Raw genomic sequence first — 17145 nt, forward strand, 5'->3', positions numbered from 1 at the left:
CAGAGAGCTCTGACAGCTCTGGAAACGGCAGACGTGAGATAACCGAGTGAGCACAATAGAGTTCCCACACATTTTCTTTTGGACAAAATTTCCAAACTTTTCCATGACTTTTCAAGGTTTTTTATAGCAATCATCAAAAATTTTTAAAGAAAAAGAAAAAAATCGACAAAACTTTTATGTTTTCTATAAAAATCCGGATGTTCATGTATGTATGTGTATATACTGTATGGTGTAGGCATTGCGGTGCAGTGGTGGGTTCGATGAGCTTTTTGTCGTTGCTGTTTGGTTTAGTTTGTTTAATTTCGTTTGATTTTTATTTATTTATTTATTTAATTAATTTTTTTTTTGGATTATTCAAAATCTATATATTTTGAATTTTTGTTAAAAGTCTAAAGGTTAGTAGATTTGAATGTTGTTAAAATAAATAAGAAAATTAAAGAATTTGAAAGACAATAAAGGTTTTCTATAACCTTTATTGTCAATAACATTTAAAAAAATCACGTTCATGTTTTTTTTAATAAATTGTATGTCTCTCCTCTAAAGCCAAAAGTGCTTAAAAAATATTCTTGATGAACAAATAAACAAAAACAGCCGATACCTGCCCACATGTCGACACATTAAAGCTACCTTATCAGCTATAGAAAATAAAGTCACAGTTATGTTACATTAATTTTATTCCATTTACTACACATAACAAATTTCTTTGATTTCTTCAAGACTTTGAATGATTTAAACAAATTCTATGACGTTTACAGGCCTGGAAAGTGTGATTATGAAATTACATGACTTTTCCAGGTTTTCCATGACCATGGAGACCCTGGCACAAATAAAAGAGATATTTTTCCTTTATTGAATGGAACAAAGTTAACTAGGACATCAACAAAATTTGTTCACAGAGAGAGGTGAGACAGAAAGAAGAAATCTATGAGGTTAAAGGCGAGTTTAAGTCAATAAAAATGACAGCAAGGAAAGAGAAAACAGCACGATTTACAGGAGTAGGGGAAGAAAAAGGAGATTAAGGGAAAAGAAGACAGAGTAGAGATTTAGTGATCGAGGTAAAACTGAGGTTTTCTTTCCAAATCTAAAAAGTTTCTTCTTCTTGATTCCCCACGATGACGGTAAATCTTATATTCCACATTATTCTGCCTGCAGTGTGTGTACGTGTGCAGTGTATATAAATCTACAGCATGTTTTCTTTCGCTCTGCTCGAGTGGAATATTTTTCTAATGAGTGTTTTATTTCTGACCCAGACCATCACATGAACGCACACACACCATCAGACACAAGCATATGGAAATGAAATCAAGCGGGAGACAGAGGGCTCGCAGAGGCCAAGGGACACACACACACACACACACACACACACACACACAGATATTCATATACACTTAAAAAAGCACACAAGCTAGGTTCAATTAAACTTTGATCTGCAGTGTATTTGTGTTTTACAGCATTTTTTTCTCACAGCAAACACTTTGCACACAAGTCCAAATTCATGGACAACACACGTAAAAAAGCGGCGCAGCATCTTCTTTGTCTTGACGCCGACCACCTTGCAAACAATCAAACTAGAATTAGCCTCGTGGTTGTACGCTTCCGCAAATCAGTCAAGTTGCACTCACTGTTTACATTTGTGCCATCTTTGAAGAAATCCCTTCAATGAGCTCTTGAGATATCGTGTTCACAAGAATGGGTCAGACACAAGGTCATAGGGACCCATCTTTGACCAAAAACATTAAATGAGTTCATTGTTGAGTACAAATCTCAAGAAGTTTACAGCGTTGTGTTTGTGAGATGTGCTGTTTACTAGAATGATTAGGACAGGGTCACCGTGACCTTGATTATGACCACCAAACTCTGATCAGTCCATTCTTGAGTGAGCAAGTGGAGGTTTGTGCCAAAATTAAAGACGTTCTCTCAATGCAGTCTTGACATATTGCATTCAAGAGAATGGTACAGTCATAAGGTCACAGTTACCTTGACCTTTGACCACTAGAATTTATTCAATTTATGTTTGAGTCCAATTGGATGTTTGTGCCAAATTTGAGGGAATTCCTTCAATGCATTCTTGAGATATCATCTTCACAAGAATGGGACCCAAGGTCTCAGTGACCTTTACCTTTGACGATCAAAATATTGTTAGTTCATCTCTGAATCAAAGTGAACATTTGTGCCAAATTTGAAGACTATCCCAAACTTCACTCTTGATAAATCGCCTTCACAAGAATGGGAAGTATGGACAAGCCTCCAGCTGCAACTATCGCAAGCACGGACTCATAAAAACACATATTTCCTGGCAGACGAAAGATGGAGGACGTCAAAATAAAATCACCCAAAACAACACAAACATCAGTGGTGTGTTACCTCTCACACCTCTCCCGAGTGACTTTATACGTGTTTATGAGCTGTTTATGCATGTTTCTGTCTGTATTTGAAGGTGTGTGTCTCCACGGAGCGTCAGCGCCAAACCAAAACATCCAGGTTTCATAACAGTTTCAGGAAGACATCAAAGGTTGTGACCTCCATCGCCTTTCTCTATCTCTGCCCTATCTCCCTCTGTGTGTGTGTGTGTGTGTGTGTGTGTGTGTGTGTGTGTGTGTGTGTGTGTAGTCACCAGATAGTATCTCTGATCTTTTATCGCTGTGGTTTTATTGTAAACCGCTGTAGATTCACCTGCCAGACAACATGCTCTTTCAGCCCCCGCAACCTTTTGGACTTCACTTCACCCAGACAACTGTGGCAGTGATTCAGCCAAAGAAAAAAAGAAAAAGAAGAAGAAGATGAGGAATAAGATTAAATATCAACACAATACTTCAACAAAATCAGACTGCCTTTTAGCTCAGGCTACAAAAATTCGAGAGTGCCAGGCTGATCCTGCATCTTCTGAATTGTTATGGCAAATGACACAAACAGCTTAAAGCACTATGAGGGCCGGCAACACAGGTGCCAACAAAAGTCTCAACGACGGTGGCCCTGAGATGCAAAAACATCATGATGAGGACATTTTCAAAGCAAGACAAACAAGACTCTTGTGAATTTAATTAACAATCATCTCTCGGGGCTTCTCACACCTAGAAATGTTCATCTGCTACAAAGTATCTGAGAAAATTTAAAAAATTAACTCAAAGTTTTTTTGCTGAGATATGAAAAGATTCATGCAACGCTTAGACGGTATCACAGTATATCAGGTTTTTAGAAATCTTGAAGTTATATTTTTCAATACCATCATAAATACAGGTGCTCCTCTTACTATTAAACTCATTGTATGCAGTGCACAGCATGCACCACCTGAGCTCAGTCTGTGATCTCTCCTGGCGGCACAGCCAGTTGAGCTAAAAGACACTGCGACACCTAGTGGTGGAGGGATAAGTTCGAGGGCTGTAAACAGCCGGCGGCCAGCAGGCGGAGAGAGATTGTGGGGAATAACAGCATTTTTTTACATCTAACTTGGTGAATTAAGGATTTATTTGGATCAAACCAGAGCTGGTGATTGTTGGAACAGCTGACTTACTAACCAGAACTAACATGAGTAACCAAAACTGGATGAGTTTCATTTTGTTTCTGTCAGGTTTGAATGAAGCGTATTGCATGATGAGAAGAACGACAATTAACAAGACAATTAAGACTCGTCAGCCTTCTGTTACCGAGAGAATTCAAAAAGGTATGCAGTTTAATTTCTCTGTTAAATAAGGAAAATGTGTGAAAATATTATGTTCCTTAACATTTTCTGGTTTCTGTTGTGTATTCATTAATCTGAATTGTTTATAGTAAGAAGTGCATTTGCCGTTGGGGGGTTGTTAACGCTGCACACTTTAACCATTTCATACTGTATACCCCGATGTAACTTCAGGAAGGTAGGAAATATTACAAAACACTCATTCATATCACTTACATGTCTGTCAACTATCAAACTAAAGCTAGCAGGGGATTAGCCTAGTATAAAGACAGGAGTGGGGGGGGGCTGTGTATTTTTGCTTTAAAACCTCAACTTTTCATTTTTAGATTTTCCTTCGTGTACAGATTAAATAAATAAGGACTAACTGTTAATAGGCAATTTTGGACTTGTCACTCCTTACTTTTACTTTTGTAATCGGATCCTAAGTCAGCAAGACCAGGATCCAAAGAGAACACAACTGACAATATTAAAATTTCAACCCGAACACGTATGGGTCGCTGGTAAGGTCTTGGGTCTCTGGTTGCAGGTCGACCCATGAAGACCTCTACTTTATAGGTGCTGTTAAGTGGGTTTTTAAACATTGGACAGAGTCAGGATAACTATTCCTGTTTACAGCCTAAGCTAATAGAAAGGTAGACATGAGAGTCGTATCAATGCATTCATCTAATTTTGGGCAAAAAAGACTGAGTGCATCCTCCAAAATATCAAACAATGTCTTTAAAGAATTAAAACAACAATCACATTTATGTCTGGGTCCAGGCTCTCACTCATGCTTTACTGCTTTACTGCAGTTCAAAGTTGGTCTGATTTGTCATGAAGTTGTTTTCGGGTCATCAAAGAACGAAAAACAAGTTTGTGAAATGGGCTCATTCATGAGTTGTTGTGCAGCGGGGATCCAGTCATCATGTCTGCAGATCCACTGAGAAAACAAAATGTCTGTGAGGATTTCAGCACGTCTTTGTGCTCCTCACTGATTCCATCTGCCGCGTTTGCAGCAGATTTCTCCGAATGATACAAGTGGGCACAATATGTTTTATACACAATAAACATCTTTTTTTATTTAGTCTACCAGCTTGTTGTGTTTGAGAGATGCTTTGTGAATGTGAAGCTTCATCAGTGCTGGAAGTTTATTTTAGGGTTGTGTGTGTTTTCTGATGTGGATCAGATCATCTCAGCGTTCTCTGTGGGTGAAATAATGTGTTTTAACTTGAGTCTTTGTGCAGTTTCTGATAATTTTACAGCTTGCACAGTGACACATGAGGTCACCCGTAGGCCTGGGCGATAAATAAAATATTTCTTACCTTCCTGATATTTCACCGGGGTCTACAGTGTATGACTGTTTAAGTGTGTGGCGCAAACCCCCCAACACAAGGAGACGCAAAACAACCACAATGACATAAAAACTAAAAGGAAAAGAGAAACAAAATGACCATAAAGACACACAAAATGATTATAAAGAGATGCAAAATGACAACAAGGACAGACAAAACAACCATAAAGAGAGACAAAATGATAACAAAGAGATGCAAAACAACCACAAGGAAATGCAAAATGACAACAAGGAGAGACAAAATGACTATAGAGACACAAAAAAACGTCAAGGAAAAATAAAACAAACATAGGAAGACTAAAAATGACAAGAGACACAAAAAAAGACAAAAAACAACAGAGATAGAAAATGAAGACAACAACAAAGAGACACAAGACAACTACAAAGAGACGCAAAACAACCATAAGGAGACTCAAAATAATCAAAGAGAGACAAAATGACCACAAAAAGAAATTAAACAAGATGCAAAATAATCTCTGAGAGACACAAACCATCCACAATGAGATCCAAAATGACCACAAAGGGACACAAAACAACCACAAGTACAAACTAGATGACTCTAAAGAGACCCAAAACGACCACAGGCATGCACAATGACTATAAAGAGACACAAAACAGCCACAAGAAGACGCAAAATGACCACAAAGAGGACAGGAGTTCATGAAGCGGAGGGAGCGTACGTCTTATCAGCCTCAGTGTGTCTCTGCTTGTTCAGATCACACAGATTCACCTTGTTGCCCAAAATAACACCTTCAGGTTATTTCTCTTTCCCAGAATCCAAACTGTCAGAGGAATGTGGCCTCGCCGAAATTCAATCTGTTTTATCCGTCCTCTATTGTTCTTATTAATCCCACATACATGTTCCATCTTTTCATATATTCTGCACATATATCTCTCGCTCTTTCTTCATCCTCGCTCTGACACCTCCGAGGATCATTCTTCGACAGCTCACCCTCGCCGTGAACTCTCCGCTGGCGGAGGAATGACTCAGGTGTTTTTCCATACATGTGTGAGTATGATTTGTGCGAAAGAAACATGTGTCGGGAGTGTGTGCAACAACACACTCCTGTTTGTTTGCAAGTGTGTGTGTGTGTGTGTGTGTGTGTGTGTGTGTGTAAGAGAGTCAGGTGTCGAGTTTACCCCCCGATCGACCCAACCTGGGAATGATCTAGTCTCAGCGGGGGAAGCCAAAACTGTGTGTGTGTGTGTGTGTGTGTGTGTGTGTGTGTGTGTGTGTGTGTGTGTGTGTGTGTGTGTGTGTGCGTGTGTGTGTGTGAAGGTGTGTTGTGTGTGTGTCTAACCCAGAGATGACTCACAAACCATCTGGAGGCCAGATGCAGGTTAGAAAACTCCTCTCTCCTCTCTGCCTCCAGTTGCTGTTAGTTCCCTTAGTTAACCCGTGAACTTTGACCTCTGTGCCGTGGCATGGGTGTGTGACTGTGTGTGCTCGTGTGTGTATTTCCTGGTCGAGTAAACGGCGAGGTCGTGACCTTCCTCAGAGGTGGTGAACTCTCCCTCGGTGACCTCTGGAGTTCAAGTTCACTAATTGACCCTGTTCCCACTCAAACAGCCTCCATGTTCCTGCAGCTCCCCGCCACCTCGTACAGTGATTAACTCTGGGAAACGGCGCCCAAAAATGTGTAACAGGCTGCTCTCACAGTCTGAACAAGAGTGAAACTTTACTAGAAATGATGTCGCCATCCTTCTAAATGCTATGTATATTGATTATTTTTTATTTTTAACCCTTAGGGTCATTTTTGGTGCATTTCATGCCCTTTTCATTCTTTATTTTTTGAAAATTTTGACTGTGTTCATGCATACATTTTGGCAAGATTGTGTATTTTTGTTTAATAATGCAATTTCCAGCTCAGCTCCTACAATAAGTCTAACAAAATTATCACATTCATACTGTTAAGTCCCACAGCCATCAAAGCATAAAAACATGCATTGTATTATTTCTAGGTGTCATTCTGAGCTTTTGCCTTGAAATTTGTCATTTTTACTGTTTTCTACCCGATGATGTCAATTTACGATATTTGGCATATGAAGAAAACACATGCTGTTTTCACTGTGCACTGTCACAGTCAATGCTAATCAATCAAATTCACTCGCAGGAGAAACAGACCCAACGCCCAAACTATGTAGTATTTTATTATATTTTTCTTATTTCTTTATTATCTTTTCTGAAAACAGAACTGCATCTACAACCAAAACTGTATGTATTAATGTGTACTGTCACTTGTATGTTCCTGTTTATGACGTGCTGTCGACCTCTTGGCCAGGTCACCCTTGTGAAAGAGATCCTGATCTCAATGGACTTTAAGCTAAATGGCTATTGCTAATAACAAGCTAGGCTAACGTTACTTTCTGTTGACTATAGTTCATGTAATTTATACCAAATATCACAATGAAATGTGTGTTTTCTGATTTAAAAAGTAACGTTACAAAGGTGGGAAGATAGCAAATCGGCTACTCAACTTTCTTTTAAGTGTTAACGTCTCCAGTCTGATCTGGATCACACAGCTGATAGCTACCTGCTTTGTTTACATGAAGTATCATGAAGTGCAGAATTAAGTGTGGACAGCGAGCTCCGATATTACCGGATGCTAAGTAATAGTCAGACTTTCATTTTCTGACACAGTGTCATTATGTTCCACTGAAGAGTGGGTCACCTGGTAAAATTTGGCTATCCGGTCTGGTCCGGTGTTTAGTTTGATATCAAATCAGTTTGGAAAATTTAACAACAGCCCAACCCTGACAATCTCTGTGTAAAAACAGCTGTTGTGAAGCTGTTATGGAAACATTTAACTTCCATTTTTTTCAACCCTTGTTGTTGATGTGAAGCTATTTCAACTATTTGAGACTGTCGGGTGGTTAAATCTATAGCAACGCATCATATAACTTCTCAACACCAGGGCTCGGAGATAATACGAGATAATTGTATCTATCTGAGAGCTTCTGGGAGACACATTGTGGAAACTTAATGAGGATAATGTCTTAAGTGCAGCCACAATGTTTCCGCAACACGAGAACAAAGACGATCGTTCCCAGTGGTAACACACAAGCCGCTGCGGGCCATTCTTTGTAGATGAAACACGTGTTTATTTGCTGTCAAATATCTCTCCAACAACACCGACCCCGAGCCTTTACCAGTAAATCATCAAAATAATTGCGTGTGTGTATTTTGTGTGTCGAGCCCTACCAGTAAACCAGTAAAACATCAACGTAACAAGACAACAGAGCTGGAATTCTGTCTTTTGTTCAGCCAAATGTTCTGATTTCACTCCCAGAGAGGCTAAATGTGTGCATGGGCTGGCGAGCGGATACACACTTAGGTACGAACATCATTCTTGGACTCACGAAGTTTGTCTGATTCTTTTGTGTATTTGCATGTGTGTGTGCGATTATTAGTAATGAGGTCTGATGAGACACGAGTGGATCTCAGGTCATGATTAAAGGTATCAGTGTCAGCAGCTGCTTTCAGAGACCTTTTACATGTTTTAAAACCTTTGAAATTGGTGCGATTTCTTTGAAAAACAAGGAAAAAGGAACATTAAGCAACTTAGTGAGAAATGTTCCACAAGCTGAAATTAGTAAAAAAAAATCTTTTAAAAAATTTAAAATAAATAGGGAAAATGTTAAGTGGAAAAAACTACATTTACAATTATCATTATTACTACTTTAAATATTATAATAATTTAAAATTATGTTATAAAATGTTTATTTTTGAGCACCTTTTTCCAGGTCATTTCTTTGTTTTAGTTTTTTCTTTATACTTGTTCGTCTTCCCATGTTTCTGAAATTTGGCTAATGGCTTGATGTCATTCAAACACATGGAAAGAAAGCAACCAGCAACTGAACAAGAAATTACCCAAAAATTAGCATACAGTTTGTAAAATGTTGCAAGATCATTAAATAAAATTAGCACACAAAAAAGTAAGGACAGAAGAAAAACAGAAAATGACATGGAAATGTGCTAAAATAATAATAATAATCATAATATTAATTGTAACAAATATATATATAATATCAATATTATAAAAAGTTTTCTTGATCATTTTATTATCACTTTTTTATTTTTTTTATTTTTTTATGTAATTGTACATTTCATACTAAGTTGCTGATTTCCTTCTTTCCATGTTTTTGAAAGAAACCCCATTTCAAAGGTTTTACAGGGACAAAGGCTTCTGGGGTTTGTTTGATTGGCCAATGAAGCTTGATCAGCGCTGCTAAAACAAAGAGTAATTACATTTCCTCCCTGACTGTCACAGAGGGAAAGACAAATGCAAAAGAAAGGGGACAAACAAGGACACGATCTCTCTCTAAACTGTCTGTCTTGTGTTGAAAAACCACTTTCCTCCGATTATCTAAACAGGTAAAAGCTTTCCAGCTCTGCATTCAGTTGTCATCACCATTCCTAAATGCTCCGCAGGGTGCTTTTATTTTGAAGGAGGATCAGAGGGGAAACGCAGCAGCTGGATCACATTCATCAATATGCATGAACTCTTGGTTTTTCTCGCTATGTGCACAAAGACAAACAAAAGCCGAGCTGAAACAAACCACAATACGACCGCAAACTACAGCCAGACTCCAGTTCAGTAACCTGCTGCTGGGAGGATGTTTGTCTCCCTGGACACTGTTCAGGACCACTGGGCAGATTTGGGGGGAAATGTTTCCTTTTAAACGACAGTTAACGAGCGAGTGGAGAGATACAGCAGAGACCAGCGGATGCTCAAACACCTCAACCAGCGAGCATTTCCAGTTACCAACATGCACGAGCTGTACTGTGAGACATTTCTACAAAAAAGTCTGACCGTCAAATCTCAATAATTCAGTGCACGACACGACAGCCACAAAACACGACAAAAGTACGCAGTGTTTAGCATCAAATGCATTAAATATGATATAAAACAAAGACAAAACCATGTGAGTGCAGTGTAACGTAATAAGACAATAAGGAGACAACGTTAAATGGACATCAAGTTTATCTCAAAACCAAAACTTACGTTGAGCATCTTTTTATTCCTTTGGTCCACGTTTGTGGAACAGCCTGCCTAAATTTCTAAAAGCAAACTCAAGACCTGCCTTTTTAGTTTGGCTATGAAGTGAATTTTATTTATTTATTTATTTATGATTTAATCTGTTTTACTTGATGCTACATTATTTCATTATTTTTTGGCATTTTTATAACTTATTTTAATCATTTTTCATTTTACTTACTTATTATTCTACTTAAGATTAATATCATATTCATTTATTTTGATCTTTTACCCTGCCTCTGGTGTTTCCTCACTTTTGGTCGTGTTTCCTCAGTTCCTGGTTTTAATGATGCTCTTATTTTAGCTCTTTAATTAATTACAAAGTCTTGCTTTTTACCCAAATGCTTGTGTACTACAATCCAGATTTCTCAGAGGCCGTGGTATAAACATGAAGTTTGACCAACTGACCAGCACAGTGTAAACAAAACAACACAAATTCAACACCAACGAAAACACAAACACAACAACAAACTGCAGAGCGTAAAGGCGACAACACGTTAAATTGTGAACACATGAACATAATGTAAACGCATCAAAATAATCAGAGAAAACAAACAAAAAGCAGCATATTTGGGACTTAGTGGGGATAGAAACTGACTGACAGAAGCAGCAGAGCTTCATGGGAACTTTGGGAATGTAAAATAAATCAATAAAACAGCCTCTTCATAACAACAAGCACAGAACTGATGTTTTTACTTTTCCTTCATGCTTGCAGCTAAATGGTGGTCGCTGTGTGTTTAATTCTAAATAAATCACGAGTAAATCAGTAGTTGTGTTTCTTAACGCTGGGGTCTCTGTGTGACATTTCCATGAACCAGCTCTTGATGTTCCTCTGAAGAACAGAGCGCAGAACGAGGGGGAAAAGGATGAAAGATGGGTTCAGAAAAGAAACAATAGAAATCTGCCGGGCAGATGTCTCTCTCTCCCTCTTTTTCCCCTCTTTCCCAACACTCATGTTGAAACTGGGGAAAATCTCTCCTGTGTGTGTGTGTGTGTGTGTGTGTGTGTGTGTGTGTGTGTGTGTGTGTGTGTGGGTGTGTATGTTGTTTCTCCACAGAAGAACAAGGATGCTCCACTGTGTTTGATGGTTTCTATGTGTGTGTGTGTGTGTGTGTGTGTGTGTGTGTGTGTGTGCGCGGTGACTTCATATCCGTTTAACACACTTTGTGGTGCTCATATTTGGTTGTGACATCAGAGAGGATTTCATCAGGTAGAAACACGTCCACACACACACACACACACACACACACACACACACACACACACACACACACACACACACACACACACACGTCTCATTTACGGTGTGACGTCACTGACGGTAAAGGCGCGTTTGACCCTGATGACTTTGTATGAGTGTTTCTTTTCGATACGAGTGAATTTTACCGCTACCGTCATGTGTGGGTTTGAGATGGAAAATTACAGTTTTGTTGCGACATTTAGTCACAGAAACCTGTTAAATTTCAATTGAGCTGAAAATAGGACGTACTGAGAGGACAAGATGATCGAAGAGTGAGCAATGGAGAGGAAATAACAAGGTTTCCACAGGTTGTAAAAGACAACATTTCAAAACTTCCACACAGAAAATTTAAAGAAAACATGCCTTCGACACTCATTTTCTGAAGAAAAAAAAGGGGGAAAATGTTTGTAAAAAGAAAAGCAAACTGTCAATTTGTTTTTAAAAAACATGCCCTTCAAACTTGTTTTCTCTGCAGGAAAAAAAAAGAAACGCACAAATTTTAAGTTTTCCTATAAAAACAGCCAAAAAAATCAAAAATTGCATCGTAAATTGCACCGTAAAAGTCTCCTTTTTTTTTTTTTTTTTAAAAGAAGAAATAATTCCACAATCATTTTTTACATAAAACATGCCTCCCAAACCTGCGCCCGTGGATTTGGAGGGCATGTTTTCTTGTATAGCCATGTCGCCATGATGTGTAGCCGCGCCAACATCCGGATTTGACAGGTTTTTAAGAGTGGACAGGAGCAAAGTAAAACTAACTGCTTTTACTTTATATCCTGTTTGCAGGATGCTGAGATATGACGGGGGTGTTTATTCTCTCTATCCTTCAACAAACACGGCTGACGTTGCGTCCCTCTGCGTCTGTGACTGTGTATCCGTCACAGACGCAACATTTCTGCCGCCGCTGTCGCAGTAAAACCTCACTTCATCTGAAGGTTTACGCGGTTCTTGACAGGTAGGGCCAGTTCCAGCCCTCAAACCCCATTCAAAGGACGCACACTAACCCAGAGCAGACATCTGATGTTTGGTCAAACAAGCGAGACACAACAACCAGATGCCGACACCGTTTCCCCTTTGTCTCTTTAACCGAACGAGCAGGAGGACAGACAGCGGTTTATTTCCCTCTGCCGCGTTGTTTATTTGGCTGTTTGTGGGACACTAAACAAGCGATCTGTCGCTGGAGACGTTTTGTCCAACCACGCGGTTAACTGAAGCTAAACAAGCTCAGAACATGATCCGGGCGGCTCTGGCGCTCCCAGTAGGTGGTTTTGGACTTGATACTGTTCATCCGAAGCCAGACAGGAAGTTTTGGGGAAGGACATGACGGAGAATTGAAATACACTTTGGTTTGACTCCATCAAACATTTGCCATCTGTGTCTGCTCTCCTATTTTACTAAATCCTTTAATATCTGTGACCTTTATGCAGGGAGACTGAAGTCAGTTTGCACCAGCTGCATGAGTTTCAATTACAATTTTTGAGATTTTAAATAAAATATATTTTTCTGGTAGCTTGTAACACATTAGTGAATAAATGTATCGCTATGAAATTAAAAGCTTGTTTGGTTTATTTGCTACTGGATCTAACTGTATGACCCAAAATATGCATTTTACGTACATATTTATTTCGCTCAAAACAGACAAAATAGGAACAAATAGTTCATGTCCAACCAGTCCTCCAAACATCCTAAAATCGTAAAACCTTCCTAAAATTCTAAAAATGTCCTAAAATCCTACACACATACGAAAATCATAAAATATCCGAAATCCCTAAAATGCCCTAAAATCCTGGAAACGTCCTAAAATCCACAAACTTCCTAAAATCTTAGAAATGACCTTAAATCCTAGCAATGTCCTAAAATCATACTCCCTAAAATTGTAGAAATGTACTGAAATCGTCAATATGTCCTCTAATGCTAGAAATCCTACAAACATCCAAAAATCTCAAAAACATCCAAAAATCCCCAAAATGTCCTAAAATCCTAGAAACGTCATAAAATCCGAGAAAGGTCCTAAAATCCTATTAACATGTGTTGGTCTGCCACAACTGGCCCCTGGCCCCTGGCCCCTGGTCTCCTGTCATTTTACAAAAGTGGAAATATTAAATAAACAGAGATGTGTTTTGCACTTATGTATGAAGCTCATTAAGTCTGTCAATAAAAGCATCACAACATCGAGTCTGATCGAGAGCTTGTGTTGTGATTCTGTGCTCGTCAGACGCGTCGGATCAGTTCAATCTCAAGATGTTTCAGACAGAAAAAAACCCTGGAAGAGGCTCGGAAGTGAAGCGTGCCTGTGAGCATCTTTTCCTCATGATCTTCAGATTAAATTTTATCACCATGAAGATCACATTTTGAGCCTGAACTGTGACGTCTCTGCGTCTCCCGGAGCACACTCTCACACTGTTTTCTCTAAAAAGGTAGAGGTCAGAACCTGAGGAATCGTTCTCCAACCCATCGAGAACAAACACTTCCAAACTGGTTTCTCAGTCCAGCGTCATTGTGTTTGAGGATCTGGCAGTCGCGCTTCGAGAACCATCAAGGGGACATACCATTTCTGTTAAAATGAAACACGAATCCGTCCAAACTGCTCTGTTACTGATTCTTACTCTTAAAATCTTACTACAGCTTACGGAGCTGAGTGAAACGGCTTGCATGTAATTTTGAGAGAATTGGTTTTGTTCCCCGTTGGCTCCGACGAGCATTGCTAACAAATGTTAACGCCGGGCCGCTGCCAAATTCTCTTAGAGGACCTTTTTGGACATCCTGTGAGGAATCTTGGTTAGTCATTGGAGAAAAAATACTTCTTAAAACCGTTAACCTTTAAACTCCAGATCTGGCTGAACTTCACTTTGCCTTTTTATTCCACTTTAATAGCTTCATGGGTAGGAATAAGGGCGACCTGGTGGTTAAACAAACCATCAAACATTCCTTAAAAAAGTATTTTGCAAATGTTTTTGTCCAGGGAGAGCAGACTGTTTCATCACTCTGATTTAAAGACATATTTGACACCTGCGAGCAGCCCAGAACAAACTACAGCTCTCTGCTGTGAGACATACCAACACTGGAAATATTAAACACCTCGCTACAGGGCACCTCCAGGGCACGGGATCGCTCAGCGAAGGCAAAGCATTTTTATTTAATTTCTCTGCCCTCAACAGTTTTAGTGTCCAAGAACAACATATGACGGGTCAGAATTTAACACCAATCAAGCGCTAAATGTGGGAAGATTTTCTGTTTGGTGAGTAAATCTCAGGAGGCTTTCCACCACACTGGCAGGTAAACGTTTGTACCAACATAGTCTCGTAAAAAAAAACATGCTAAGAGTCTCTACTGCCGTGATACTCGACTTACGGCCCATGGGCCAAATCTGGCCCCCAGTGGGGTGCTGGGGGGCCCCCAACTGTTTTCTAACTCACAATAAAAATTTGGGAACTGGGAATTGTTTTTGTACTTTTAGTATGCACAAGGTGCCAGAGTGCATAAAACAGCATCAAAATAGAGTTTGGTTACAAAGAAAAGTGCCAGTGAAGTTTCCTCCGCACCCACGGCAGAGGTCCTAACTAAAACCCTAATATCCTAAAATCCTGGAAATGTCCTAAAATCTAAGAAATGTCCCAAAATCCTCAAAAAATATCCTAAACTCATAGAAATGTCCTAAACTACTCAAAACGTCTTAAATTCCTTGTTATGTCCCAAACTTCTTCAAACATCCTAAAATCCTACAAATGTCCAAAAATCCACAAAACGTTGAACTTCCAAAAATCCAAGAAACATCGTAAAATCACTGAAACATCTTAAAATCCTAGAAATGTTCTGATATCCTACAAACATCCTAAAATCCCAATCATCCTTGAATCTTAGAAACGTCCTAAAATCCTTGAAATGTCCTAAAATCCTTGAAACGTCCTAAAATCCTCAGGCACATAAGCACATTCACATGATAAGAATCATATATCTCATCAATGCAGGAGCGACCCTTTTTTCTTTATTAACTTATATAAAATCGATTTCAGCAAGAAAACCCACAATCGCCATCTGAAATCCACCAAAATGATCAGCTGTATTAATGGCGGCGTTGAGTTTCTGCGGCTAAACTCTGCAGCTCATGCGTGGTTGTCTACGGTCAAACATCACTTCTTTAGGGGATCAAACTCTAGTTCCTCCATTAGAGGGTGGTTTCACCAAACAGCAGCCCCGAACTTTGCAACTACCCCTCTCTGGTTTCTGGGATCTGCCGACGTCGAGGGAAAAGGGCGTCTTACGAGTGTATGAACCTCTCCCTGACCCCCGCCTCCCCTTTCCCCTAAAACACGCATTTTCTGTTCTCCCCCATTATATAAAGCCCCGGATTGGCCCGAATCGGCATTTTTCTCGGCCAATGAACTAGCCTCAGAAATGCGTGTAAAATTCACATCAGCGTGAACTACTGGCTGATGGGATTCTCTACAAAAAAAACTCCTGTTCAAAAGGGTTTTCACCTTTCTTGCCCTCTTTTTTCCTTTTCCTTTCTCCCCCTTTACCTCCAATAACCCTTTCCCCTCCCCCTCTCCGCTCCTTTATACCTTTCCTCATTCCCTCCTCCAACTTTTGGACTCTTTATCCCCCCTTTTTCATCTTCTCTTTCATAATTCAGGACAGTCTGTCATCGACCCGTCCATGTGACTCTCCTTTAATGCTCCCCTCGTTCTTTTCTTGATCTCTCGGCATTTCTTTCCAGCCAACGATTCCCTTTTAACAGCAAGCCAGTGGCCTTTCACAATCTGTTTCGCAGAGACGATAGAGAGACTCCCAGAAGAGGAAAGATTGAAAGATACTAAACAGATACTGAGAGTAAAAGATGAGAGAAATACGAGTGTGAAAAGTAGGGATGCGTCTCTGTTTTAGACAACGGTGGAAAGTAACAAAGTAGTTAAAACGATCTCGACAAGCAACAGCAACATGAAAATGCTTAATGTTTGTGCCAAATTTGAGGAAACTTCTGAAAGACCAATGAGATGGATGCAAGGTCACAGTGACCTTGACCCCAAATTTTAATGAGTTCATTGATGTTTGTGTCAAATTTGAAGAAATTCCCTAAAGGTGTTCTTGAGATAATGTGTTCACAAGAATCAGACGGACATAAGATCAAGGTGACCTTGACCTTTGACCACCAAAATCGAATCAGTTCATCCTTGAGTCCAAGTGGACATTTGTGACAAATCTCCTCAAAATGTTCTTGAGAATTCGTGTTCATGAAACTGGGACAGACAGACGGCTGGATGGACAACCTGAAAACATAATGTCTCCAGTTTTGGCTACGGTGCAAACAAAGGTGTTATTTAACTCAACAATAAGCTGCCTTACATGATTTCTATGATATATAATAAACCACTGTGAAAGGAGTCTTCCTACAAAATGAGAACTAGTACTTTTTTTAAAGGTTTTTTTGGCTGATGGATGCGGCTGTTATCATCAACAAATCCTGTCTGTCAATACTTTTCAATATCCCTACTCTGTCTGTAGCCCAAACCCACTGCAGACATATTTAAAAACAACCCACAAATATCTCCTTTCATTTTCCTTGAAATGATTCAAGTCATTTCCCAAAACAGCTGATCTCTATTTTTTTTTTTTAAATCAAACATCAGTCAAAACGGAGGAATAGATATATATATATATATATATATACAACATAAATTTTGGTGACGTCAGTGCAAGAGGCATTCGGTAAAATTAAAATTAAAAATTTGATAATGCAACGTCAGGAAAACATTTTTTTAATAATCGTATTTCACATTTCTTTGAATTTTTAAGACTTTTGAAAGATTGATTGCAGAGATTTAAATACCTTATTTTTAGATAAATGAATTTAATGCCTTTT

At 39.2% G+C, this 17145-nt stretch overlaps 1 protein-coding gene across 2 annotated transcripts in view; it reads right to left on the reverse strand.

The window, feature by feature from the left end:
- The window catches only part of LOC121961985 (uncharacterized), a 233782-nt gene that overhangs the window by 152158 nt on the left and 64479 nt on the right, over positions 1 to 17145 (reverse strand). The gene's annotated exons all lie outside the window — the stretch shown is intronic.

This window comes from Plectropomus leopardus, chromosome 23, assembly GCF_026936395.1.
Source record: "Plectropomus leopardus strain MGB_pleo_1.0 chromosome 23, ASM2693639v1, whole genome shotgun sequence".
NCBI lineage: Eukaryota > Metazoa > Chordata > Actinopteri > Perciformes > Serranidae > Plectropomus > Plectropomus leopardus.